The following is a 25,457-nucleotide window of genomic DNA, read 5'->3' as shown; positions in this document are numbered from 1 at the left end:
GAGCTTGTGTTAAATGATTTGTTTTTTTCTAAAAGAAGCTGAGTTCTTAAACCTGAAATCTTGTGGCTAGAAAGGGAATGGTGATAGGGGGCTACTGATATTAGAATCAAAGTCCTCTCTGGTCCCAGCGGATGCATTGCCCATTAGGGACTGTAGTGAGGTGGTGCGGCTCTCCTCCTCAGGGAGGGTCGAGCCCTGTCAATCAGCCACAGGGGCGGGACTGCTGAGCAGAAGTCCCGCCCCTCAGAGGGTCAGGCGGCAACCCGGAAGAATAAAAGCTGGGCCCCAGCCTTCAGTTGCAGCCCAGCCACTGTCAGGAGCAGACGTGCCCGCCGACGCTCGTCACTGGGAGGCTGAGGTCAGAGGCCGGAACCAGGAGCTGCCAGAGCTTCCCCGCGGCCGCTACGCCGAGGAGCCTCCGGAGCTGCCCCGTCCCTACTACGGACCTGAGGAGCCCCCAGACCAGGCCTGGCCCGCATGCCCAGAGGTACTACCGGACCTGCCGCCAAGCCCTGACTGGGAGGAACCGATGGTACTGCACGTCCCAGAGACTGCAACCACGGACCAGGTAGGAACTGAGGGGGATATAGGAAGTAGCCCGGGGGCAGCTGACCCCAGTCAGGCTGCAGAGGCATCGTTGCCTATGTCAGTGTGTTTTGGTCAGGATCCCCACTGACCACTGTCAGCGGTGACAACCGCCACCAGGGCCCCGGGCTGGAATGCAGAGGAGTGGGTGGGCCTGCGTTCCCCCTGCCACCCGTCCCTGGGTGGCAGAATCCCCCTCTTCCCGGCCTGGGAAGGCCATTATAAACTAACTAGTGTAACTGTTTATTGGTGCCCCGCCTGAACCAAGGTCTGGGCCCCCTTTGCTTTGCCACTGCTCTGCCCTTCCCCAAAGGGTCAGAGCGAATTGACTACTGTAACTACTGAACCAAGGGCTGGGCCCCCTCTGATAGTGCCGCTGTTCAGTCCCTCCCACAGGGCCCGAACTGCCCGAGCTGTGACTGCAGTCCCGAGAACAGAGGCCCTCGGATGACGGGACAAGGCCGGTGTGGCTCCCCTCCTCCTCAGGGAGGGTCGAGCCCCGGCAACCCTCGTTACAGGGACCAATAAAGTGGGAACTCCAGGGCTTCACATCTAAGGGTAGGGATTCCACTCGTGTCTGGAAAATACTCTGGAGGCTACTAGATCTGCCTGAGAGGGAGCTCTTCAGTGTTTGTGGGGGTTCTATTTATGTGTGTTCCATCACCCTATACCCCTAAACTTCAGGAAAATTCAAACCTGCTGCCTGAAGGAGGTCTCCATCCATTATTCACCTAAATGCAATAATAATCTTTGGCAGGAACATCTTCCAGACTCCACAGAGTGATCAGCATATGTCTGAAGCATGTGGACTGATCTCCCTTGTAACCTTCATCCTACTGATGAACACTGCAGTTACTGTTCCTTCAGCCTTCCTGAGAGAACACTCTTGCACTTACTCCAGTCCAAAAGTTATTGTATCTGGCTCAAAGAAGGTAGAGTCCCCACTCTGCTCTAAATAGAGCATGCACACACTGTATAAAATCCAAGCTTATCCTATTCTTGGAGTTCAGTTTTACTCATCACTTAAATAGCAATAGAAAAATATAAACCTCAGTCTAAGCATTCTTCTTAAACTTGGCTGTCCCTGGGTTTTCCTCTAGGACCAATCCACCTGTCTTTCCCTGTCCCCTAGTTTCTCCTGCTTCTGGTAGAGAGATGTCAGCCTTCCTGTATGTCTAGATTGCAGCTAATGAGATGGGGATAGCTCGGTGGTTTGAGCACTGGGCTGCTAAACCCCAGGTGATGAGGTCAATCCTTGAAGGGGCCATTTAGGGATCTGGGGCAAAAATCTGTCTGGGGATTGGTCTTGCTTTGAGCAGGGGGTTGGGCTAGATGACCTCCAGAGGTCCCTTCTAACCCTGATGATCTATGATTCTAGGCCTGGGTATGTAGGATGGGGAAGGTTTGAGAGGGTGTCAGCCTGAAACTGAAGGCACTGACTTTCAAAAGCTAACACAGGGTAGTGAGCATGAGAACAGCAGGACTGCTGCTCTAGCTTTGCTCTGGGTAGAGGTTGCTTTCCTTTGCTCAGTATTCAGCATGGCTTCACCTGTCTGAAAATGGCAGCTGAGAGAGCTTTGATAAATGGATTGAAAGGTTGTCTAGTTTCACAGTACATGTCATCCTCTGAAATTCTCTTATATAACAAGCTACAAAAGTACTTCTTCATGGAGCACAGCTACTGTCCCTGCAGTAAGAATCAGCTGGGAACCATTCTCCTGCTCTCTAGTGGCAGATGTACAGTGCCTTGTGACTGTGTTCCTACACATAGGCCTAATCCTTCACGTATAGGCCTGAAAATGACCAACAAAATTGTAATTTAATAGCTTGGAACATGGAGGGGCCTAAACTACCCAGGAAAGAACCCCAAAAAGGTGTCTAATTCAGTCACATATATGGTCACAAGTCCATGGCACCTAAGAATTTCAGAGCTGCCACTGAGCTGGACCCCTTGGAACTTCATGGACACAATGGGGATATAATGCATTCTCCTTTTTCTGTGCTGGCCCTGCACTCAGGCCTGGCTCCAGGCACCAGCTTATCAAGCAGGTGCTTGGGGCAGCAACTCGGGAGTGGGGTGGCACTTTCAGGGATTCGGCAGCAATTCGGCAGAGGGTCCCTCGCTCCCGCTCAGAGCGAAGGACCTCCCGCTGAATTGCCGCAGATCACGATCACTGCTTTTTTTGGGAGGGCGGGGGGCTGCTTGGGGCAGCAAAACCCCTGGAGCAGGCCCTGCCTGCACTACTTTAGGCTAATGGGAAATCCCCACTACTATTAGCAGCATAGGATCTAAGATAAGCAGTTGAACGGTTCTGGCCAACAGAGGGCAATGGTATATGGATAAACTAGCCAGTTTAACTCTTTGACTAAGCACTGTTCTGACTGGCCATCAAACATAGGATTCTGCATAACTTGTGTGTAGCTTAGACAGTTGTGTGACATGGTGTATTCTAAACCAAAAGTGATTCTGAAGACCAGTCTGATCCTTTAAGGGGGCCAGAAGCTTGTTGCTCATCAGCATTCTTTGCCAACAGCATCTTTTAATACACCCAGTGCTGATTAGTGGAGTCCCAAAGAGGGCTCTTTGAGGAGGTGTTTTAACCCCTTTCTAGCCAGAACAGAGGGTCCCTTACATAACAAAACCTAACTTCTATAGACCTCAGAGCACTGCACAAAAGAGAGAAGAGGTTGATATTTCCATTTTACAGATGGAGAAACTGAAGCACAGAGTGCGGAAATGATGTGCCCAAGGTCATCCAGCAAATTGCTGGCAGAACTGGAAATAGACAGATTGAAGTTCCCATCCAATCTCAATACTCAATCCTATAGGCCACTCTGTCAACAAATACAGTAACTCCTCACTTAACATTGTAGTTATGGTCCTGAAAAATTCAACTTTAAGCAAAATGATGTTAAGCGAATCCAATTTACCCATAAGAATTAATGTAAATGAGGGGGTTAGGTTCCAGGGAAATTTCTCACCAGACAAAAGATATATATATATACACACACAGTATAAGCTTTAAACAAACAATTTAATACAGGTAGGTACACACAGTGATTACGATTATGAAGCTTGGTTGAGGTGGAGGAGTCAGAAGGTGGGATATTTCCCAGGGGATGCCTTACTTCTAAATGAAGTAGCAATTGACTGAGCCCTCAAGGGTTAACTCTCAACACTCTACAAGGCAGCAGGAAAGGAGGGAGGGCAGACAGACACACACCCTGTATGTGAAAGAAAAAATGCACATTTCCCCTGTAAGTAGATGACCTCAGGCTTAAGTACACTGCCTGGTTAATTAAATCAGCTTGCTAAGACCTGAGACAGCAGCTACTGCCTAGAAGCTACCTCCCTCCATCATATGTCCCCCCTGCTCTATGGAAGATGGGGGAAGTGGAGTGTAGGAGCAGGGGGAGACACCCTGACCTTAGCCTCCTTTTCCCCCCATACAGCAAGCAGGAGTCTCTGGGAACAACACATGGCAGTGGGGGGAGGGACAGCTGCTGCACAGGGAACTTGGCGGGGGGGAGCTGATAGGGGGGCTGCTGGTCCATCCTGGTTCCAACCACCCACCAGCTGGTTGCAAGGGGCTGCTCTTCCTGCAAGGAGTGGACAAAACAGGTGGTTGCCATAGAGGTTATAAGGGAGCATTTCACAACTTTAAATGAGCATGTTCCCTGATTGATCGGCAACTTAACATCAAAACAATGTTAAGCCCAACAACTTTAAGTGAGGAGTTCCTGTAGTATAAATGGACCCAGGCTAAAATACCCCTGTGCATCTTGATTTCAAACACTCACTCATCTTAGAGGAAGGGCTTGCATCTGAGGTTTTAGTTCCCAGCTGGTCTTCTGGAAACTCATATGGCCCCAGCAGAGATGGCAGAACAAACAACTGACTCAATGGGTCTATTCCTGGTGATAACACTAATCCAGTCTAATTTGCTATTCAGTCCTGGAAAATAGTTGTTGTCCTACTTTTCCCACACTCATCCCTGCCCATCCCAACTCAATATTAATGATAACATTTTCCTCTACTGACGTTCATCAAGGTGACACAGTCGGATAGATGGCTGAGCAAACCTGAATTTAGGTGTTTTACAGGATTAAAAACCCACTTCAGTCAGGTGATACACAGCACCATCTTCTGCTGAGAAATGGTGAGAGGTACAAGCCTCTGGTCTATCTTTTCCTGAATTCACTAAGCATTTATACATTGGAGAATGAGCAACACATAAAAATTCAATTACAGCAAATAGGGAAGAATCAAAAAGGGATACAAAGCAGGGGGTTTAGCTCAGCAGTGAAAGACTGACACGTGACATTCAAATATGGAGTGCTCAGATAAGTTCTGAAGGTTGCTATTTATTATGATTTTCAATTATTCTATTTTAAAAAACCAGCTATTTTGTAATGAAACCCTGCTGGCAAGAGCTGAGCAGGGAAGTGAAACATATGAAGAGTAACAAAGATCAGTAAAATCAGAAGCTGCAAATCATATGCAAGGCACTCTGCAATTAGGGATGAATGCAAGCAGAGAAAGCCCTTGGAAATTACAATCACAGTTCAGTATTCTGCAGATGCTGCCATTTTAAAATACACTAGTCTCCAGCATTTCCAGTGTCACCTCTAGTGAAACAAAAAGGTAACAGCTGTTATTTTCACCTTACATAGTGACAGGTTTCAGAGTAGCAGCCATGTTAGTCTGTATCCACAAAAAGAACAGGGGTACTTGTGGCACCTTAGAGACTAACAAATTTTTTTCAGCATAAGCTTTTGTGCGCTACAGCTCACCTCTTTGGATGCATAGAATAGAACATTCTATGCATCCAAAGAAGTGAGCTGTAGCCCAAGAAAGCGTATGCTGAAATGAATTTGTTACTCTAAGGTGCCACAATCACCTTACATAGCGGTTCCCAATCACTGCTACTTACTTTAACAATGAGCTACTGTGCTCTTCTCCCATTCAGCAGTGCTCCCACTAGCCCATAATGGAGCATGGCTGGGCATTGTGAAACTCTGGCTCAGTGCAGCCAAAGGGTGCATACAGTTGCATAGGAGCTGAGGGGGGTACAACCAGGGTCTTCATCTGGTAAACCAGTGTGGTTGCTCAAAATGCTTGGGACCCATTGCTTTAACAGGCAGACGATTCTGACACAAGTATTTCTTCTGACACAGGCAAACTGGAGGTGGCACTGTCTCCTTTTCTTATGCGGAGTTGCTTGTCTGTTCTCCAGCTGCACCTATCCTGTCTCTTGTGGAGACCTCTCCTTCCTACCCATCAGACATTTGGAGTGTAGAGGGAGGAGGCGGCTTCCCTGAATAAGGGCAGCATCCAAATAGATAGAGGTTTTTAAAACATCTGGCAGTGAAACTTCTGACTCCCTTCTCTCTAGATTCTGGACTAAGATTTCTCACTCTGCTGCCCATTCATGTGAGCTGCAGGTAGAGGAGGATCCTTCACATTCTTCTAGTCATGAGAGCAGGTAGATCTCAGGGTAGACAGGATACAGCAGCTGGAATAGTTCTGTGCTGGAGTGCTAACATTTAGGAAAATGCAGAAACAACAAGGAGGAGTGGGCAGCATTATGTTAAGTACAGTTGGCTGATAATGACCTGATCTCTGTTTTAGCCAGGCCATACTTAATGATCATAGATGCAGAGAGGCTGCATGTTCTGGTGGACTGATCCTGGGACTAGGAATCAGGAAGTCTTGCAGTCTAATCCTGCTCTGCCATTGCCTTGCTAAGTGGCTTTGGTCATATCCCTTAACCTCTCTATAGATGGTATATCAGTTTCCTGATTTGTCGGTAGCACTAAAACTTGCCTTTCAAGCTCGCTGAGGACTAACTAGCTGGTGAGTTTGTACAGTATTTGAAGATTCAAAAGTACATGTGGTTTTTCCATGCTACAAAAATCTAGTAGACTGGTACAGGTCCTTGAGCAACAGATGGGCAATTCTACATTGTAGCAATAATACAAAAGGGATGGGAATACTGGTAGAATTTCCATGGAGTTCTGGTTGAGGAAAGTAGAAGACACAGGGGAGACTGTCTACTTTTGCCCTTCCTCAAGGAATCTTCAGCATATCCAGTCCTTTTCCAAAATGGACCTAGGAAATAAGGGCAGATTTCTAAATGAAGATGTCCTCAAGCCAGCACAGGGATTTGTTTGACTATTTTTAATCATTAGCTTCTCTACTGTTCTGTCCTGTAATATACAAGAGGACCAAATATTATCAAGTGGTTAGAGAATGATGGTGAAGATATCTGGTTTCCACTCTTGACTCTGACACTAACTTGCTGTGGTGTCCTTGGGCGAGACATTTGGGCCTCATTTTTTCATATCTGTGAAAGGGAGATAATGTCCATATAAGGTAGGGTAGGATCTTTGGTACAAAGTAGATTATAAAGCCACTGAAATAAGATAATTTTCCTTCACGTATATAGGGAGACAGCTAGTTGAAAATTAGCAAATGAATTTAGTTTTATTCAGCCTATGGAATGGTTCCATCCAATCCTCAAAAGTGCCAGTTTATTAGTCATTTTCCTTAGCTGTGAGGCATTAATAAAACGCAAAAGACTAAAGCTCACCCCATCACAGATGGAAATCCAGGCATTATTGTTGCTCAAAGAGTCCTGGAAATCTAGATGCCTTAATCCATTTCTCACAGAAAATGAAAGTATTACATACAGTGCTAAACTAATCACTAATGGTTTCTAAGGGGCTTCACAATAGGACATCCTCTCCATATTCCTCATCAAGATTCTGTAACACCCAAAGAAGCATCTGCTTCCTAGAGTCCTTTCCAGATTTTACATTGAACCCAGCACATGCTCAGACTGGACTTTGATGATTTGACTCAATGAGACCTGTGGGTGATCAGCCCTCTGAAAGCCGAACCATGAGAGTGTAGTCAGTGTGGTACAGATTTCCATGCAGTGCAAACATCATCAATAATGCTCAGTTATGCACCTTACCACTGAGTCTTGATGCTTAGATTTAACAGCTTGGGATGTGACAACCCCATCCAAGTTGTTTTGCTTCCTCATGTCCATTCCGCTCAGATAATTTGTTTTACACTGTTTCAATGCATTCCTTCTCAATCCTACCTATGAGATTTATTCCCCTTTTGGATGGGCCCCCACAACTCTTTAACAATCATTAAGGGGCAGGGCCAGAGCCAGGCTAGGCCAAGTGGGGGGGACATATGACCACCCCACATGTTGCATCAGCTGACAAGCAGCAACACAGCCACGAGTGCCAGGGCAGCAGCGAGTGAACACCCTTTGGGGAGCATCTCCTGGCAGCCAGGCTGTGCAGGCAGGGGCTGGCTCCAGGGGGTGTCACCTGGCTCCTTTGAGGGAAAGGCAAGAGTGTGTCAGGGTGGAGCTCAGACTTGTGATGACCCCCCCCACCTGGCTTGGAAACTGCCTGGCTGTGCAGAGGTGGCCTGGCTTGGGGAGCAGGGCAGGGAGGGCGGCCGGGCAGCCAGCCAGTGCCGTGGCTCCCACAGGGTGGAAAGTAGGGGCCTGAGCATGCTGAGAAGGTCTCTGTTTTATAAAAAGTCTGTTATACAGGGGATGCTTCAATTGCTATTGTGTTAAAAGTGCAGAAGCTAAACTATGAATGGCCAAAGATGTTCCTGGTCTCCTCTGAAAACCTTAGACCATGGGTAAGCAACCTTTCAGAAGTGGTGTACCGAGTCTTCATTTATTCACTCGAATTTAAGGTCTCGCATGCCAGTAAAAATTGAATAGCTACCCACAATGCAACGCTCCAGAAATCGACGTTAGCCTCGGACCATGGACGCACACCGCCGAATTACTGTGCCTAGTGTGGCCGCGTGAAATCAAATTTATAATATCTGTTTTATAAAACCGGTTTAATGTAATTCGGAATTATCCCGCAGTGTAGACGTACCCAGAGTCTAATAGGTCTCTAGACCAAATCCAGTCCCTAGCTTCTGAGTCACAGTAACCTTTTTCCATCAACTTCTCAGCACAGCTTCTCCAGAGAGAGAGCTCTCTGGTAAAGTCTTTGTGAACACCTGGCCTCCCCAGGCACATCACAAAAAAAGATGCAGCAAACAGCATCCTAGTCCGAAGGAATCAGTCACAGATATGCAGGAGCCAGGGACTCGTGTCATAACATGTAGTCTAAGAAAAACGCTCATGTCTCTTCATATAATGCTTAAACAGCAACTGTCCCAGAAAAGCAGATGAAGAGAAGCGGACACAGGTCAGACTGAAGGAACATTGTCAGAGCAGTGCTGGCGCTCAGGACTGGAATAATAGGGGAGATACTGATTGAGACTGAGGTTCCTTGGCAGATTTCTGTATAGGGACTCCAAGGCCTGAAACACAGGAGTTATGGCAGAATGGGATGTAGAAGCATTAGCACTGCTGTATATGGAGCAAGAGGCATAGTAGCTGCCTGCATCATATCTGGCTATAGCCTCTGCTGTTGTTCACCTTCAGATTATAAAGCTAGCATGGGCCATTATGATAATCTAGTCTGACCTCCTGCAGAACACAGGCCAGAGAACTTCCCTGAATTTATTCCTCTTTGAATGAGAGCAGATTTTTTTAAAATCAAGATTGCATGGCTTTAAACTTGCTAGTGCTGGAGAATCTGCCACAATCATGGTTAAGTTGTTCCAGTGGTTAATGATACCTACTGTTAAAATGTTTGTGCCTTATTTCTGCTCTAAATTTGTCAAGTTCAGGCCATTGGATCTTGTTAAACCTTTGTCTGCTAGATTGAAGAGCCCTCTGAGACAGATCTGGCAATTCCCTGCAATATCTCTGGGAGATCTTACTGTATTAAGTTTATGTATTATTGTAGGCCAGGGATTGAATGTAATTCCATGCGAGTGTTCCCCAGCCGTCCAGAAACTAAGAACAATGGGAGAGTTATTAGGCAAATTTATTCAGGTTTTAACACCTCCAGAGAGGTCCCACCACCTGGAGACACTCATACATCTTGGTTCAGCCTGGATTCTCCAGAGACCAACAGACAAAGGACTTTTGGATAAATAGCTATGTTTAAACTGACTCAGGGCCTTCTCTTTGCTCCAGCAAACTGACAGGACTTTCTGTCCATGAAGGGATGAAACAATCATTATGGAAGGGTTGGAAGGACTGACGCTTGCCTAAGCCTGAGACTGGAGTTGGAGTGACCTCTGGAAAGCTTTAGCATATGTAAGGTCTGTTTTGAAACCATTGCAGAAAAAGCATTAACCTCAAGAATAAACGAGTTTGCTGTTTATAGCCTCTGGAGCAAGAGCAAAGTTCAGATGCTGGCCTGTTTAAGCAGTCTGGTTTGCTGGGAGTAACACAGTGTAGGTAGGGAAATGTGCAGCCTGAAGAAACCCTGGTCAGGAGAGAGACATGGGTGATGGCTGAGAAGCCATGTGCCTAGAATAGGTGCCCATGGTGGACCACAAGAGGGAAATGCAGCTGCAGTTGTAGACTTATAGACTCATAGGTCAGAAGGGACCAATATGATCATCTAGTCTGACCTCCTGCACAAAGCAGGCCCAGAATCCTACCCATCCACTTCTATAACAAACCCCTAACCTATGTCTGAGTTATTGAAGTCTTCAAATTGTGGTTTGAAAACCTCAAGCTGCAGAGAATCCACCAGCAAGTGACCCGTGCCCCACGCTGCAGAGGAAGGCAAAAAACCTCCAGGGCCTCTGCCAATCTGCCCCAGAGGAAAATTCCTTCCCAACCCCAAATATGGCGATCAGCTAAACCCTGAGCATGTGGGCAAGACTCATCAGCCAGCACTCAGGAAAGAATTCTCTGCAGTAACTCAGTTGTCCTGAACTGTGACACTTTCTATCACTAATATTCTGTTCCTCTTGTAGGTACTTACAGGCTGTGATCAAGTCACCCCTTCACCTTCTCTTTGAAAAGCTAAATATTAAGCTCCTGGAGTTTCACTAGAAGATGTTTTCCAATCCTTTTCCTGACCACTAAAATGCACTGAGACTGATCCTTAGGCCCTGTTCTTGCTGCTTTGTGCCACTTTGACAGCACAAAGCAGCCCTAAAAACCAGCTTAACCACCCACTGAGATTCTTCTGGGGGTTCCCCAGTGCAGGTGGTTTCACAATCACTGGAGCAGCTCCAGATCACCCTCTCTCAGCCCCCAGTTCTGGAGGTAGCAATCCCTAGCCACTGGAGCTGCTCGATCTGGAATTTACTCTGTCATAAACATACAGTTAAGGGTAGCATAAAATCCCTCCTTTACCTGTAAAGGGTTAAGAAGCTCAGATAACCTGGTTGGCAACTGACCAAAAGGACCAATAAGGGGAGAAGATACTTTCAGATCTGTGGGGAAAGGTTTTGTTTTGTGTTCTTTTGTTCTCTCCAGATCAGGGAGCAACCAGGGCAGGGAAAATACATCTCCTAAAGCCATATCTGAACTAAACATCTAAGATTACGAATTGTAAGTAATAAGAAGGAAATGCGTTAGATTATACTTTGTTTTAGTGTGTGAATTTTCCCTGTGCTAAGAGAGGTTTATAACTGTTTTTGTAACTTTAAAGTTTTGCCTAGAGGGGAAAGCCTCTGTGTTTTGAATCTGATTACCTTGTAAATTCCTTCCATCTTGATTTTACAGAGGTGCTTCTTTTAGTTTTTCCTTTATAATAAAGTTCTGTTTGAGAATCTGATTTGTTTTTAGTGTCCTAAAAACCCAAAGGTCTGGTCTGTGCTCACCTTGGTTACTCTCAAGCCTTCCCAGGAAAGGGGGTAAAAGGGTTTGGGGGAACAGGAATTCCAAGTGGTCCTTTTCCTAACTCACTTGGTGGTAGCAGCATACTGTCCAAGGAAGAATTTGTGCTTTGGGGAAGTTTTTAACCTAAGCTAGTTGAAATAAGCATAGGGGGTCTTTCATGTGGGTCCCCACATCTGTACCTCAGAGTGGGGAGGAAACGCTGACATACTCCTTCAGCATTAGTGCAGATAGACCTTTAGTTAGAGCAGTCTGAGGCTGCATCAGGGGATGGGTCCAGCCCAGATCAGCCCCAGGATTTGAAGTAGCTCAAAACTACTTTTTGCTCCCAACTCTTCTGCACTGCAACAAACAGCTCAGAAAAAACACAGAAGCAGGCTTTCTCAATTCATCTCATCCCACTCTTCTCCCTGCTAGAAGAAGTTAAACCCTATCTAGTACTGAAAAGTGTTGGCAACAAACACCTGATCTGAACCTCTTCTCCTACTGAGAAGTTTGAGTTTAAAAAGCATCAGCTAATCTCCAGGTGTTTCCCCTATTATTCAGGGACAGGGGAAAAGTGTCTTTTTATACCCACACATTTCTAAATAAATCTGGTCATCTAATCCTGTTAAGTGAAACCTGCAGATCCAAGGGAGCAGAAGTCTATTGCTCCTCTGAAACAGAAATTTGTCCAAGAGTTTTCCAGAGCAGTGAGAAACAAAGGTAGAATCAACAAGCACATAAATAATTGATAACATATATAATTTTCCTGCTAGCAGCAGGTTGTCATCCATCTGTTATAACATAGAACTGCTTAGACTGGGGAAGAGGGCAACTTATTCTCATGTTTAAAGTGCTTCTTCACTGGTAAAACTGAGATGTCTCCAGCCTCCGAATGCTGTTCCAGCCAATGTCCCCAATTCACACAGCACCACATCAGAGGCAGGGAAAATGATTCCATGGTTTAGATCACCTGGTTTTAAGTCTGCTTTACCAGCTCATTATATGTAGTAAATATAATTACTGAACTAGTGCTCAGAGGCCACAATCAGGACATAATGTTAGTTCCTTTGTGCTAGGTGCTGCACAAATGCACATAAAGACAGTCCCTGCCCACAGCAGCTTTAATTAGAGCACTAACTTGAGACTCTAGAGACCCAGCTTCAATGTCCTGCTCTGTCACAGACTTCCCGTGTTACTTTAGGCAAGTCTCTTAAACTTAAACCCAGGCCTAACAATGCCTAACTTTTAGGCACCTAGAAAAATCCTGTGATCCACAAAGCCTGAGTTAGGTGCTGTGGCTCCCTAAACAATGAATGGGGAGAGATCAGCATCTTCGAATGTGATCCACAAAAGCCAACATTTTAGGCAGAAAACTGCCAAAACTAGCCAATGGGAGATACACAGAGATGGTTGTGTGCTAACGCCTGCCCCTCTCACCAGGCTAGGCCTCTATGTCCATTTAGCAGTCCACAAATGGAAACCCGCTACTGCGAGTCAGGTGATGTAGGGTCCCAAGCTGCTTTCTGGGGGAAATCAGTAAGGTGCCTGCCTCACTCTGCCAAGGAGCTGGTAGTGGTTGCTCCAGCACTTGCCTGGGATGTGGAGACCCCATTTCAATTCCCCTCTCTTTGTTGGGGAGCAGGAGAGAGCTCTAATCACTGAGCAATGGGCTATTCTGACTGGGGGGCTTCCTCAGTCTCTCTCTTTGAAGCTGTTCCACTGTGGGTAACTAATGGAAAGAGTAGCTGGACTGGCCCCAGGGTCTCCCACATGGGGTACTTTAACCACTGAACTATGGAGTCATTCGCATTCTTTCTATGGCCCAGCAACTGGTCTACTGTGGATAAAGACTTAATCACTGGCTCAGAGAGAGAGAGAGAATGACTCACTCCATGGTCCAGAGGTTCAGGCACCCATCAGGGAGGTGGGAGACCCTGGGGACAATCACCCTGGTCAAGCCACTCTTTATCCAGGGTTGAACAGCTTCCATGTGAGACAGTGTGGGAGCCCCACATCAGAATATCCCATAACTCAATAGGTAGAGCACTGCAGTGAGATGGGAGGCCCCTGTTCAAATCCTTCCTTTCCCTCTGGCAGAGAGACAGGAATTGAACCTGGTCTCCCATGTGGCAGGCAAACATTTGAACCACTGGGCTGAAATGTGGTCTCCTCCTCAAGCTGCATTCTGAATATGATGGCTTGCTCAGAGGCCATCTGCCAGATTCAGCATCTTAGGGGGCTGAATGCTCATCTTGCCCAGTTTGTGGATCACTCTGGGGCTTAGGTGGGAGTTCGGCATCCAGATGCTTAGATGAGGCAGGAGAGTGAGTTTAGGGGACAGCAGGGCAGGAGTTCTGTAGATCTCAGCAGTGCTTTGGGCAAAATGCTATTGTCCCCCTTTTACAGGTAGGGAAAGTGAGGCAAAGAGGCCCATATCCACAGAGGTAACAACATCCCCAGAAGAGAGGTGCCTGATGATATGTATATTACCAACTGGGAAATGCTCTTACGCTATGCTGGTGAGAGCCAAAGTAGTACCTAGATAATTACAATTTGAAAAAGATGAATGATATGCTGTAACAAGAAGGCACTTACTACTGCAGCACCTCCTGCTGGCCATCCTGGGAATTAGCTCTCATTTCACCAGAGCGCCCTTGTCTCACCCGTCGTCATTCTCACCTCCACCTCTAAGACCCACACCACTTTCTAGACCACAGCATCCTTTTCTGGAGGCAGCCTTCTGGCTGTGCCCCACTCAGTTCTCTCCCAGCTTCTGGAGGACTTGACAATCCTCAGTTCAGCCACTTGCCTCAGTGAGAAACTGCAGTCTCTACTCTAGCCACTCACCTCAGTGGCAAATTGTTGTCCATGTAGTGACCATTCCCCTTGGTGGCAAGTGGGAGGGAAAAGCACAGAGGAGACCCAGGCCCACCCACTACTCCAGGTCCCAGCTCATGGACCCTATAGCCAGCAGCTATGTACTGCTCCTCCTCCTACTCCACCATTTGTTTCCCTGAGCCACTTCCCCACAGCCCTAGCACCTTCTCTGCCTTTGTATCAGGATATCAGTCTAGCAGCCCTCAGGCTGCAGCTCCCCTGGCCCTGCCCAGCACATCTCTGTCCATGGTGCTGTCTCACTCAACCCTGCTACAGGACAACCAGTCTTCTTCCTTTGGCCTCTAAGGAGAAACTTCCTCTGTTCTGCTTATCAGTTCTTCTTATATGGGCCAGCCTGGCCCTGACTGGCTGCTCCACTAAGCCTTCTGCTAATTGGCTGGGTTCTGCACAGCCTCCCCAAAGCTGCTTTAACCCTTCTTCTGCCTATGTGGGGCAACTGCCCCACCAGACACGTGAAGGGGCAAAAGGGGAAAGGGAACCCTTCAGAACGATTTTTTTTTTTGGCCAGATAAAGGTCAAAGTCTGTCCTCACTGCCTTGATTCTCCAATGCCCTCTGCCTTGAGCAGGTGTTTACGGCCATGCAGAATGAGAAGGTATAACAGAATGCTCCCAGATCTGAAGGTATAACACCCCCTTCATCCTTAACCATGCAAGGTGCAAGTTAGTGGAGAATCAAGCCCAGTGTGAGATGTTCCTGGTGACGTCATTGGCAACAGGGTTTGGCCCTAGCAGAAGAGCAGAGTGGACAGGGAGGCGCACCCACTAATATAACACAGTCATCCCAAGACAAAACTGTACTATGATGAACTGGTGCTAGGGCACTGGCCTCAGGTGCCTGTTGAGTGCTGTTTAAACGTTTACCCAAAGATCAGCTGTGGGTCACAAACAAATGGGAACCTAATCTGTGGAAATAAATAAATAATATAATCCAGGAAGCAGCTGCTAGAATTAGCAAAACATAATACAGGGTGAGCAGCATTCAATGCACTCTTCCTATGTAGAACAGAACCTTGGAACTCACTGGGCTGAGGTCACCTGACCATTCCCTGACTGCTTAATTCTGGCCCAGATGTGCACAGATCCCTCAGTCTGCATGCTAGAAAACCACCAAGCTACAGCTCTGTGTGTCTATTATTATTATCATCTATTTGTATTACTGAAGTGCCTACAGTCCCCAGCTGAGATCAGAGGCCTGTTAGGCTGGGCACTGAACATATACTGAATAAGACACCATCCATGCCCCAAATTGCTTAGTCTAAATAGGCAGACAGACAAAGGGTGGCGGGAGAAGCAGTGCCCCAGAGAGAAGCAGTGAGAGGCTGTGATAAATGAAGGTGGGGTTATGCACCTTTTTTGAACACCTAGTCAGCCAGTTAGCTGTAAAATCCCTCTTGGTAACTGTTCTCTGCTTGCTTTATCTTTAAAGAGTTAACAACATTCCCCAGGTAAAGGAAAAAGTGTGGGCACCTGACCAAAAGAGCCAATTGGAGGCTAGAACTTTTTAAACAACATTTGTCTGTTGTTCTCCGGAGAAGGTGACCCAGAGCAGCAATGCTATAAGCAGCAATGCTGTGTAAGTCTTGAACCAGGTATAAAAATTCATCTTCCATATCTAGAAGAAATCATTGGACAGAAAATGCTTAAATGAATGCAATCAGGTTTATTTCTTTATTCTGGTTTGTGGCTTTTATCTGTGCTAACCCCAGATGCTTTTGTTTTGCTTGTAATCTTTAAACAGAACCTCAAGAGAGTTATCTTGATGCTTAATTTTTGGAATGGCTCTTTTAAAATCTAGCAAAAGCCTAACTTCCAGATATATTTTCTTTGTTTTGTTTTTAATAAAATTTACCTTTTTTAAGAACAGGATTTGAATTTTTGTGTCCTAAGAGATTTGTGCATATGCTGTTGATTAGCTGGTGGCAACAGCTAATTTCCTTTGTTTTCTTTTTCAGCTCTTCCCTGGAGGAGGGTGAAAGGACTTGAGGGTACCCCCCAGGCCTGGCAGGTGTTTTTCTAACCTGTTCTTAAACAACTCCAATTCCTGCATAAAGCTTCCCCTGTGTGTCTACACTCAAGACTCATTTTTTCTCTGTCCCTGGGGACACTGGGTGCACCACTCGTCCCAGAAAGTCCATCCCACAGTCCTGTGGAAAGGGGAAGAAAGGCCAAATCTCACGTTTCTGCTGAACTGTTTCAACATTAGAGCTGTTTCAAAAGCATTGTGGTTCTTTTATAATGATGGAAGTGTATTCTACCCAAACACTCCATATTTTCAAAAAATAGTGAACCATTTTTGCTCAATCTTTCAAAGGAGGAAATCCACCCTTGATTACAGACCAGGTAGGGAAAATGTCAGCCTGGAAAATAGGCTCTTTCCTTCCAACAAAACCTCACCCAAAACACAGTCCCCACCAAATGAAAAAGTCATAGCACTAACATGACACTTGAAGATCATAGGCTAGATCCTCAAAGTATATAGGAAATTAATGGGTGTTAGGTGCCTTTTTTGTCTTGTCTATTTAGATGATCAGATCTGGCTTACTCTGTTGGTACAGTGGGGCCCTGATCTAAACCAGGGTCCCTAGATGCTATTGTAATAAGAGCAAAACCCTGCCAGAGCAGACCATTACTTTTAATCTCATAGAGTCATTTTGGTCTTATCAGCTGAAGGCTCTTCGCTTTTCTCCACTTATCTCCTGGCTCACTGAGGCTATGTTGCTTACATCTGCAGTTCCTGCTTCTGAGGAACAGGCATATTGGTGGCACAAAATATTCACATCTTATTGAAGATAATGGGGTGTTTAAGGATTCTGGAACTGGCCTGGCCCAGTCACTGATTTGTGCAGGGGATTGGTCAAGTCTGAAGAAAAAGAAATATGTGCAGTGAGATCACGCCTGAAATTTTTGGGGGCTTCATCTACACTAGGGGTGAAATCCCAGCCCCACTGAAGTCAATGGAAGTTTTGCCACTGACTTCAATAGAGCCAGGATTTCACCCTGGGATTCTTTTTCCTGAAAAGTTTTCCCAAGTAGCTACCACTGATGCAGCACAGCAGGCATACGAGAGGACACCAGCTTCTAGTGCTTTTACCATCATGTTGTTTAGACCTGATGGACCTAACTCACCACTGTCTCACAACTTATGTAGTCATTTACACCAATGCCAAAGAGAAGTGATATGATCAAGTGGCTAGGGTACTGCACTCAGGAGACTGGTTTCTGTTCCTGACGCTGCTGTTGACCTCCTATGTGGCCCTGGGCATGTCATTTCACCTCTCGGTGCTTCCATGGCATCTCTCCCCTTTGTCTTCTCTATTTAAATTGTAAGCATGTGGGAGCAGGAATACGTGCAGCACCTAGCACAATAGGGCCGTGATCTTGGTTGGAGCCTTCAGGTGGTATAATGATGATGATGATGATAAATCAGAAGGGCAGTGTTTCGCACTCACTTTACAGCGGCATCACTGACAACACAAGTTGGAGAGCAATGATGACTTGAGCCCACTGCATGGTGGACAATATGGAGCTTAGAATGCCGATGACCACCTGCAGCCATGACTACACAAATGATCCTACTGTTGCATCCACTGATAAAGCTGCAAAAGTAGGAAATTATACAGAAAAAGCATAGTGTAGCCCCCAAAGAAACTAGGCAGGTGACATAGAGAGCCTCACCAATGTGCAGTCAGATCCGTTTTCAGCTGGGAGAATGCAAGTAAGAAATCTGCCCAAGTTGCTATAACAAGTTGTCTGTTTCTCTTTTTAATCAAAGATTTCAGGGCCAAGGGAAGGCTTGTACATGGCAATGAGAATTGAGAGCAATACATGAGTGGGGTCTAGCAGAATGATACAGCCACATAAGAGGTAAGTGAAGAAAGAAGACCCAGTGGTTCAGGCGCTAGCCAGTGACTTGGGTTCCAGTCGCTGCTCTGCCACTGACTCTGTGTGTGACCTCAGTCAAGTCCTTTACCTTCCCTGTGCCTCAGTTCCCCACCTGTGCCTCAGTTCCCCACCTGTGCAATGGGGATAATAGCACTGCCCTATCCCACAGGGCTGCTGTGAGGATAAATACAGTAAAGATTGTGAAGTGCTCAGATACAACAACTGTGGGGGCCCTGTGGAAGTATCTTAGATAGACAGTAAACTGCACTGGCATGATTCGTATCTGTGCTGGGGTCTGCAGCCTGTGCAGCTACAGTGGTGATTAAAACAGCAGGGTTGAGAAGGCCACTGTTGAACTCATTTTCTCAGCAGGAAGAAGTGTTAAGTGAGCCCTGTGGGAATAGAGAGTTTAAGCACTCCAAATCCGGAGCCTGCTTTGGCTCCCCTGGGAGCCAATGGCACAACTCCCACAGACCCATCTGTGACACTACTCACATATCCTTCACAGAGGTAGTTATATTATGAATATGGCATAACTAAGATATGTTTTATGCATGATGGATTATGTGAGGTATCCTATTTGTATGCATGTATCATTTCTGTATCTGAAGTTAAGAATATGGACTATGTATCAATTACAAAAATGTTTGTGCCTGGGGAATGCCCTCCAGACAAAATGCAATTAGTCTGGCTGGTTAGTCAATGGGCCATTAGGGAGAACAATAAGATTCTGAAGATGCTAATATCCCACCTTCCTGAGAAGCTTCCTGGGATGCTGCGTTGACACTGCAAAGTCATGTGATAATGTCACCTGGTACTAGACCCCATCTTGGCCTACTAGTATTTTTCCACTAATAGGGGGTGGGCCCAAACTGGAAAACAAAGTATTCCTGCCATATATAAATCTTATTTACGGCAGGGAAGTGAGTTAATCTGTGTTGGTTCTTCACTGAATCCCTGCCCAAGATGACTGCTGAAAACACCTAAGACTGATCTGGGGAAGAAAGGACTGGACCCAGGCTAGAAGGTGTCTGGCCTGTGGAAGGAATATCTGGAGTTCTAAGTTGCAAGCAAGAGTAAGTTTGTCTTCAAGAATCTCTGCAACCTGCTTAAAACAACAATTAGAGTGAAAAATTACTATTTGTAGCCAGTTTCTTTAGTGTCTTAAGCTTAGTTTGCATATTTGCTTTATTTGCTCAGAAATCTGCTTTGATCTGTTTGCTACCCCTTATAATAATTTAAAATCAATCCTTTGTAGTTAATAAACTTGTGTTTGTTTTCTCTAGACCAGTTTGTGTAATTCATAGCCAGGGGACAAAATGCTGTGCATATCTTCCTCCACATTGAAGGAGGGGGAGAATTTCATGAGCTTACACTGTACAGTTTTCTGTGCAGCACAAGAAAATACCATTTTGGGTTTTCCAGAGGGGGTGAGCACTTGAGTGCTGGGCAGTTCCCTAGCTGAGTCTTCCAACACGGAGCTGATGTCAGTGTCTATGTCTTTCTGTAGCTGGGTGTGGCCCTACCTATGTGTGTACTGGAGGAGGCTTGAGGGCCTGGCTCAGCAGGCCAGTGTAAGGGAACGCAGACTGGTGGAATCAGCAGGCTTGGTGGTACCGCAGTACATCAGGTGGCACCCCAGATTGGGGGCAATCCATCACACCATCCCTGCCTGGTAAGAGCTGATATAGTGGAAGTCATGTAGGAAGATACACAGATGGGGACAGATTCATGAAACAGGATCTCTATTTTCGGTTAAATTACAACTCACTAAGTGTGGGTGAAAGGGCCTGCTTTGAGACAGATAACCACAGCACTGACCCAGCTTGAGCAAAGTTCTTTCAACTGCCTCACTAATATTCTAGATGGGCCCAGGTAGATGTGGAACTTGAGAAGCCTGGTCCTCAGACCTCACTTGCAATGCAAGTTTGATGGAATATGTGATTAAAATGCAAGTTGTATTGAATTTAAGTTCTAGATACAAATTTAATGGCAGCACTTCACTATAAATATTAGGAAACTCACCAGTAAAGCTTAGGTAACGATTTTCAAAACTGTCTAGGGGATTTAGATGCAAACTCCAATTAAAATTAATGACATATTTAAAACATCTAGATGGCTCCATCTCAGCCGTGGTCTCTTGTTACTTATTAAATCAATCAATTCTGTATATATCTTTAAGATAGGTGGCAGGAATAAGAAGCACAGTTCTTGTATACAAAGAAAGAGAGATTTCCTGGCTGCTTTGTCCATCTTGGGTCATAGCTGTATATTTTGTTACTAGTCCCTGAAGCACCTTCCCCTCTAGTTGAATACTAATCGTGAAGTGGATGCTGTTGCTGGTCATTATGTCTCAAGCGATGAATTTTAGCAAATTGTTGTGGTCAGAATACTAATGTTTACAGCAAATCCAAATACCCTCAAAGTGTCAGGGGGTTGTTTTCTGCACATTGTGTTCTATTTCCATAGATACAGGCATGACTGACCATGCAACAGAGGTGCTCTTGTTATTCTCCAGTAATGAAACTGTTTATGAGTAATGAGGACATCTCCACCATACTCATGGAGATGTGTATCTTGGATAGAGGCACATAGTTTTTTACTTGGTTACACAGGTGAAGTTATGGAAATAGTTTAGATTAACACTGATGTAAATGAGAGCCAAATTTGGCCCTATAGCTCCTTCCCTCTTGACATCTCTGCCAACGTCCCCTTCCCTCCTCTTCCCCTGTCATAAACATACAGCTAAGGGTAGCATAAAATCCCTCTTTTACCTCCTTTACCTGTAAAGGGTTAATAACCTGATTGGCACCTGACCAAAAGGACCAATAAGGGGAGAAGATACTTTCAAATCTGTGTGAGGAGGTTTTGTTTGTGCTGTCTTTGTTATTCTCTCTGGGACAGAGAGGGGCCAGGACAGGAAAAACCATCTCCTAAAATCCTACCTGAAATAAGCATCCTCGATTACAAAAATTGTAAGTAATAGCAAGGAAATGCATTAGCTTATTTTTTGTTTTATCTTGTGAATTTTCCCTGTGCTAAGGAGGGAGGTTTATTTGTGTTTTTGTAACTTTGAAGTTTTGCCTAGAGGGGAATCCTCTGTGTTTTAAATCTTATTACCCTGTAAAATTACCTTCCATCCTGATTTTACAGAGGTGCTTCTTTTACTTTTTTTCTTTATAATACAGTTCTTCTATTAAGAACCTGATTGATTTTTAGTGTCCTAAAAACCCAAGGGTCTGATCTGTGCTCACCTTGTTTACTATTTGGTTAGTATATTATTCTCAAGCCTCTCCAGGAAAGGGAGTGAAGGTGCTTGGGGGATATTTTTGGGAAACAGGAAATCCAAGTGGTCCTTTTCCTGAATCTTTGTCTAACTCACTTGGTGGTGGCAGTGATACCATCTAAGGACAAGGAAGAATTTGTGCCTTGGGAAATTTTTAACCTAAGCTGGTAGAAATAAGCGTAGGGGGTCTTTTATGCGGGTCCCCACATCTGTACCCCAGAGTTGAGAGTGGGGAGGGAACCCTGACATCCCCCAAGTCATAACTTCTGCTGCCATCCTCTCTCCTCCCTATACCATTGTTGCTCTGACCTACCCCATTTCCCCAAGCTCCCCTTGGTGGACTCTGGATGCTGTCTCACCCAGCCCCATTCCTGAGTAATGGAAAGGCTTCTTGCTTCTTTCACCTTCATTTTCAGAATGGCAAAGATCCTTGCCCTCCCCCTCTGGAATGACTTAATGGTTTCACAAATCTCTCTTTAACCTCTAGTGTAGCTCTCAAATCCACTGCAGAACACTCTTTTCTTTACCTCTGAGTGGATCTTGCCATTTGTTCCTGTACCTCCTCTTCATGTCCTCTCCTCCTGCTCCAGCACCCTCAACTGCCAACTCACTAGCTGCGGTCAGGAGGTGTGGAGTGAGAATGACGAGCCACTGGCTGAATTTAATCAATCGTGTGATATATCCATATATTTAATTGGGGTGCTATTAAAGGATCTCAGTGTGTTTCAGAAGGCTATTTCTTTATTAGCTTCTAGTGACACCATAAACTGCAATAGTGGAGAGTCAGTGGTTTGTCACCAAAACCCTGAAACGGAATCTCCTTGTCTCAGTGTGTTAAATGTTTGTTTTATGGGCTTTAAAATTTAATAGTAGGTTAGCAATATGGGGGTAGGAAAGCTCTCACTCCAGTTTCTCATGGACAGGTATCTATATCATAAACTTCTTAGCTCTTTTTCTGGCAGTCTCAGCAGTGAGAACAAGGAATGAATGGATGGTGGATTATGAACTAACCTAGGACCGTAGAGATGGTCCCACCAGGGCTGTTTGGAGGAAGCTTCCCCTGCAGCTGCCTATACAGTACCTCTCCTGCAGTTTGCAGAGGACTTCAGTTTCCAAGACTCTGTCTGCTACCTTTCATGAGTCCTGAGCTCACTATCAACATGATGCTTGCAAGAAGCCTGGGAAACAAGCAGGGAGAACTGGAAGTTCTGATACAGTCAAGGAATTATAATATGATTGCAATAACCAAGACTTGGTGGGATAACTCATATGACTGGAGTACTGTCATGGATGGATATAAACTGTTCAGGAAGAACAGGCAAGACAGAAAAGGTGGGGGAGTTGCATTGTATGTAAGAGAACAGTATGACTGCTCAGAGCTCCAGTATGAAACTGCAGAAAAACCTGAGAGTGTCGTGTGAGCAACAAGGATGATGTCGTGGTGGGAGTCTGCTATAGACAACAGACCAGGGGGATGAGGTGAACAAGGCTTTCGTCAGGTAACTAACAGAAGTTACTAGATCACAGGCCCTGGTTCTCATGGGAGACTTCAATCACACCGATATCTGCTGGCAGAGCAATACAGCAAGGCATAGACAATCCAGGAAGTTTTTGGAAAGTGTAGGGGACAATTTCCTGGTGCAAGTGCTAGAGAAATCAACTAGTGGCAGAGATCTTGACCTGCTGCTCACAAACAGGGAAGAATTAGTAGGGGAAGCAGAAGTGGATGGGAACCTGGGAGGCAGTGACCATGAGATGGTCGAGTTCAGGATCCTGACACAAGGAAGAAAGGAGAGCAGCAGAATACGGACTCTGGATGTCAGAAAAGCAGACTTTGACTCCCTCAGAGAACTGATGGGCAGGATCCCCTGGGAAAATAACATGAGGGGGAAAGGAGAACAGGAAGCGGCTGATTTAAGGAATCCTATTGAGGTGCAGAACAAACCATCTCAATGCTATAGAACAATAGTAAATATGGCAGGCAACCAGCTGGCTTAAACACTGAAATCCTTGCTAACACAAAAAAGAAGCTTACAAGAATGAAGATGATCAAATGACCAAGAAGAAAAAAATATTGTTTAGGGAGCAGGAGTGAAATCAGGGAAGGCTCAAATCCAAGCAGAGTGCAGCAAGGATGTTGAGAGTAAAAGAAGGGTTTCCTTCAAGTATGCTAGCAACAAGAACGGGCAAGGAAAGTATGGGCCCATTTACTGAATGGGGGAGCAACATAGTGACAGGGATGTGGAAAAACTTAAGGTACTCAATGCTTTTTGCCCTCTTCAAGAACAAGCTCAGCTCCCAAGACTAGCACTGGCAGCACAGAAGGGAGGAGTAACAAGCCCTCTTGCAGAAGACATGCGTCAGAGTACTATAGGAAAAGCTGGACAAGCACAAGCCAGAGGTGCGGAACGACTGACACCCGGGGGAGTGTGCTAAGATGGCTTGGTAGTCTTGTGATGCAGAGCCAGAGACCATTATCTTTGAAAATTATGCGCAATCGGGAGAGGTCCAGATGACGAAAAAGGCTATATGTACGTGCCCCATCTTTAAAACAAAGGGGAAGAGGAGGATCTGGGAACTTACAGGTCAATAGCCGACCTCAGTCCCTGCAAAAAATTTCATGGCACAGGTCCTCAAGGAATCCCGTTCTTGAATGCCAGTGATCAAGGAACACATGAACATGGATTCACCAAGGCAAGTCAACCTGACTAACCTATTGTCTATGACAAGATAACTGGCTCTGTGGATGAAGGGAAGCCATGGGGGACTTGTTAACTTGTGACTTAACAAACATTGATACTGTCTCCACACAGATTCTTGCCAGCAAGTTAAAGAAGTATGGGCTTGGATGAGGAACAGAAGAAGAGGATAGAAAGCTGGCTAGATCGGCGGCTCAATGGTATGTGGATGAATGGCTCATGTCTGATTGGCAGCCCAGTGATCAAGCAGAGTGCCCAAGGGTCGTCCTGGGCTGGTTTTACATACTATCGTCATTAAAGTCTGGGAGGGAACAGTGTGGGATTGCACCGCTAGTAAGTTGCAGATGAGCTAAACGGACGAGTTGGTAGACAGCGAGGTAGAGAATAGATACAGAGTGACTAGACTCAAAAATTGAGATAGGCCAAAGAAACCTTGATGGAGTCCAAGACCAGGACAAGTGCAATCCTGCATGAGGATTGAGAAACCATGCAACTGCTACCAGACGAGGACCAAAGGCAGGCACAGTCTGCAAAGGAACCTAGGGTTACAGTGGACCAGAGAAGTTGGAGCTAGGAGTCACAGTGGCCTTGTGCCAGAGAAGGCTAATGGCATTTTGGACTGTAAGTTAGGGGCAGCCCAGATCGCAGGGACAGATCAGTCACTCTATCCATGTGAGGCCTCATCTAGAATACCGTGTCCAGTTTTGGGCCCCACACTACAAGAAAGACGTGGAAAAATTGAAAAGAGTTCAGCGGAGGGCAACAAAAATGATTAGGGGACTGGAGCACATGACTTATAAGGAGAGGCAGAGGGAACTGGGATTATTTAGTCTGCAGAAGAGAAGAATGAGGGGGGATTTAATATGCTGCTTTCAACTACCTGAAAGGAGGATCCAAAGAGGATGGAGCTCGGCTGTTCTCAGTGGTGGCAGATGACAGAACAAGGACTAATGGTCTCAAATTGCAGTGGGGGAGGTTTAGTTTGGATATTAGGGAAAACTTTTTCACTAGGAGGATGGTGAAGCACTGGAATAGGCTACCTAGGGTGGTGGTGGAATCTCCTTCCTTAATGGTTTTTAAGGCCAGGCTTGACAAAGCCCTGGCTGGGATGATTTAGTTGGGAATTGGTCCTGCTCTGAGCAGGGGGTTGGACTAGATGATCTCCTAAGGTCCCTTCCAACCCTGATATTTTATGATTCTATGATTTATCTGTTGCTGTATTCATAGGTGCTGGAACTAAGGATTGAAGTGGTTTCAATCATATACAGCTTTTACAGTTTGGTTCAATGGCTCTCAGCAACCCCTCTATACAAATTGTTCTAGGACCCCTGTCTATGCTGCAATTTTTAAATTCTGGCATATATATGTGTGTATAT

This window comes from Chelonoidis abingdonii, chromosome 9 (assembly GCF_003597395.2).
Source record: "Chelonoidis abingdonii isolate Lonesome George chromosome 9, CheloAbing_2.0, whole genome shotgun sequence".
Lineage (NCBI taxonomy): Eukaryota > Metazoa > Chordata > Testudines > Testudinidae > Chelonoidis > Chelonoidis abingdonii.
The sequence above is the reverse complement of the archived record's forward strand: the minus strand, read 5'-3'. Positions refer to the sequence as shown.